Source organism: Lactuca serriola, chromosome 7 (assembly GCF_051521515.1).
Source record: "Lactuca serriola cultivar US96UC23 chromosome 7, Lser_US96UC23_V15, whole genome shotgun sequence".
Lineage (NCBI taxonomy): Eukaryota > Viridiplantae > Streptophyta > Magnoliopsida > Asterales > Asteraceae > Lactuca > Lactuca serriola.
In genome coordinates, this window is record NC_136414.1 from 198,657,114 (window position 1) to 198,661,562 (window position 4,449).

Sequence of the window (4,449 nt, forward strand, 5' to 3'; positions counted from 1 at the left end):
TCAAGATCCAGGAAAACGCCCAGAAGAGAGAGATTGAGCTGGAGACACAGGTCAGGGAGGAGGCCAAGTTTCAGAGGAAGGACAGGTGACTAGCACAGGCGCAACCGATAGCCAAGCGGGCAAAGCCCGCTAATACGAGGTCTGGGGGTCCGAAGGGCCGCACTTGTGGGAAGTGCGGCAAGAGCCATGACGGAGTGTGTAGAGCTGGGGTGTGTTACAAGTGTGGGAAGGAGGGGCACTATGCGAGGGATTGTCCCCAGGGATTCATGGTTTGCTTCCATTGCAACCAGACCAGCCATCGGAAGGCTGAGTGCCCACAACTACAACAGGGATCGACACAGGGATCAGCACCTGCTGCCCGAGCTACTGAAGTTCAGCCGGTGAAGGCCGAGGCACCGAAGGCTCGCGGGAGAGCCTTCCAGTTTACAGCGGAGGAGGTCAGCGTATCGCCCGATGTCGTGGCTAGTATGTATTATTTCTTTTATTTATGCTGAGTTATCAGATATTATGTTTATATTCCGATATGCGTAGGTACTTTTATTGTGAGTTATGTACCTGCTTTGGTGTTATTTGACTCGGGTGCGAGTCGGTCATTTGTGTCTTTAGCGTTTAGTCAACACATCAGCACCCAGCGGGAGGTGTTGAGTCGACCTCTACGAGTTTCCATAGCTGATGAGCGAGCGGTGTATGCCACTGATGTGATTCGAGGATGTGTACTTGAGAGTTTCGGCGTTGAGTTTCCGATTGATTTAGTCCCGAGTGCGATAGGAGATGTCTGTGTCATCGTAGGCATGGACTAGTTGAGCAGGTTTGGAGCGACTATCGACTACGAGCGACAACTGGTGACCATACTCGACCTTAGTGGGGGAGTTCTTACGATTTATGGCGAGGGTACCCATTCTGGGTCAACATTTTGTTCGGATGCTAGAGTGAAACAGAGTTTACAGCAGGGCTGCAGTGGGTTTGTAGTCTATGTGATGGATACACGAGTGGCCGCCGAGAGGCTAGGTTTGATTGATGATGTTCCGATAGTGCGTGAGTTCCCAGTTGTTTTTCCTGAGGAGTTACCGGGTGTGCCTCCCGTGAGGCAAGTAGAGCTCCACATCGATTTGGTTCCAGGGGCAGCGCCTATCGCCATGGTGCCTTATCGCCTTGTGCCACCAGAGATGTAGGAGTTATCCTCGCAGCTCCAGGAGCTGCTGGGGAAGGGGTTCATTAGATCGAGTAGCTCACCGTGGGGAGCGCCGATCCTTTTTGTCAAGAAAAAGGATGGTTCACACCGGATGTGCATTGATTACCGAGAGTTGAACAAGTTGACGGTCAAGAACTGTTACCCACTACCGAGGATCGACGATTTGTTCGATCAGTTGTAGGGAGCGTCTTGGTTCTCCAAGATTGATCCGAGGTCGGGATATCGTCAGATGAGAGTGCGGGATGAGGATATCTAGAAGACGGCGTTCAGAACTCGTTATGGGCATTACGCGTTCGTGCTGATGCCTTTTGGGCTCACCAATGCACCGACGGCGTTCATGGATCTCATGAACAGAGTGTTCAGGCAGATGTTGGATCCTTCGGTGATCGTGTTCATTGATGATATATTGGTGTATTCGAGATCCAGAGAGCAGCATGAGGAGCATTTGAGGGAGATCCTTGGAGTTCTGAGATCGGAGAGGCTTTATTCCAAATTCTCCAAGTGCGAGTTTAGGTTACGGGAGGTCCAGTTTTTAGGGCATCTCGTCAACCAGAATGGGATTTTGGTTGATCCGGCCAAGATCGAGGCGGTTATGAGGTGGGAGGTGCCAAGATCACCCATTGAGATCAGGAGTTTCCTAGGGTTGGCTGGCTATTATCAAAGATTTATCAGGGATTTTTTCAAGATCGCTGTGCCACTTACCAGGTTGACCCAGAAGGTTGTTGCTTTTTCATGGGGTCCAAAGCAGCAGACCTCGTTTGACACTCTTCACCAGAGATTATGTGAAGCCCCAGTGTTAGCCCTCCTGGAAGGGATGGAGGATTTTTGTGGTATATTGTGATGCATCGATATCGGGGCTGGGTGTAGTACTCATGCATAGGGGGAAAGTGATAGCATATGCATCGAGGCAGCTACAGCCTCATGGGATGAGGTATCCCACCCATGATCTGGAATTGGGGGCAGTAGTGTTCGCCCTCAAGATTTGATGCCACTATTTGTATGGGGTTCGGTGTACCATATACACGGAGCACAAGAGCTTGAAGTATTTGATGGATCAGCCCAATCTGAACATGCGCCATAAGAGATGGTTGGACGTGGTAAAGGATTACGATTGCGAGATCCTGTACCACCCGGGCAAGGCTAATGTTGTAGCTGATGCCCTAAGCCATAGGGTGGAGAGTGTCCCAATTCGAGACATCTGTATGCGGTTGACAGTGATGACTCCTATGTTGGACACCATTCAGGAGGCCCAGGCAGAGGCCATGAGACCGGAGAACCTTAAAAGAGAGAGGGTGATTGGGCAAGTACCTGAGTTCATTACCGATACCCGTAGGCTTATGACCTTCCAGGGACAAATTTGGGTGTCGTATGCAGGTGGGGCGCGCACCACATTGATGGAGCCTGAGTCAAAGATGCGGGAGCAGCATCCGAAGTTGTTTGCGGCATGAGACTTCAAGGTAGAAGTCTGGTTCTAGTGGGGGAGAATTGTAACATCCCAAATTCAGGTGTGTCTTTTATACCCCTCTCCTTTTCCCAAGTTGTTAAGTTAAGCCCCTTAAATGAATTTTTAGGATAGTGAGTACGCTGGACGTACTGAAGAGTACGTTGCGCGTACTCGCGCTCTTAATTTGGACGCGGACTCACCTAAGTACGCTGGTCATAGCCATCCCAGATATAAACCCTAATTCATGGCTTGTGCTCTATAAAAGGAATGCTAAGGCCTTATCCTCAGCTACCATTTCACAGAGTGAAACCCTAATAGAAAGTTCTCCTTCGTTTCTAGCTAGTGGGTTGCTGTTCTAAGCCTCAAGTGTCATTTCAAGGTGGTGAAAGGGAAGAGGAGGCCATTTTGGAAGCTAGGAGTTTGTGGGCAAGAGTAGATCCGAGCTTTTCAGAGGTTGGAGCTTTTTTCTGAGGTAAAAATCTCAAAGAGTTGTATGTTCATAAAAATGCAATCTTGGACGTGAATATTTGATGGGTTTTAGCCATAAGAACTTTCCTATGTGCGCATGCAAAACCCTAATGCTTGGATCTAGGCTTTCTAATTAAACATGCTTTGAATCCAAGACCTCTAATGGCTAATTAGGTTAAATAATAACATTGAAACAGATCTAGAACCATACCTTTGAATTCCTTGTTGATCTTGTTGTCTTGGAGCTTCTAGAGTCACAATTGTCACTCCTCTAATGGCTTACAAACACCAATAGCAAGGAAGATGATTTAGGAGAGAGGAGAGGGGAGGAAATCGGCCAGGGTTCTCTTACTTTAAGTGAGGTGCCGATTTCCCTTGCCCATGGGATCTATTTATACTTGTAGACTCCTTAAGGGTTACAACCTAAACCCTAATTGGATAATCTTCTCTTAAGGCTATCCAAATCCTTCCCTTAGATAACTCATTGGACGATTTTGAAGCTATCCTAGCTTCTAGAATCCGTCCCTTATATATCTATAAGGATTTATAGTCTAAAGCTTAACTATCAAACAATTGACAGTTTATACCCTTTTATTTAATTAACCTCTTTAAGTCACCAAATTAATTCCAATTAATTCTATGACTTATATTAATCAAATAACAATATATTATTCTTTATATTATTCACATAATATATTAATAATATTTACTCTCTCTTAATAAATCATCCTATCAAGTTGCTATGATGAAGGCAACCCAAAAGGACCATGCACAACCAGGTCAAATACTTGTCTAATATAGTTGCAGCCTTATACACTATTCCAACAGTCTCCCACTTGGATAAGTCTAGTAACTATATGCACAAGTACAATTCGGTTTGCAATCGTAGCTCTCAAAGACGCTGTCAAACTCTGATCTAATCAATCTTGTCCTTTAGATAAGGGATCGTACAGTCCCCTGTTAGATATCATGCTGACAATCCTATGGAATGGTTAGTCAAGCATTTAGGTTTCTCGATCTCTGATTCATTTGACATAGAACTTAATTGAACACATCAATTTAGTTCTGATCGGGCCCGGCACATAAGTCAAATCAAATCATCGAGCGGCCGAGATATCACTTTTACCTTCTTAGATAAAAGTTACAGATAAACTTTGACTTATATGCATTTAGTTATTCATTAATCAACTATACACAACAATGCGTTTTATAACACCGAGTTACTGATGCGTTTTCGCATTATCAATGTACAATCAATTAACAAATAACAAACCATATATCTAGGTTTTAAGACTATATGATATTATCATCTTGCGATCACCTTTATATATCATATTCCATAAGG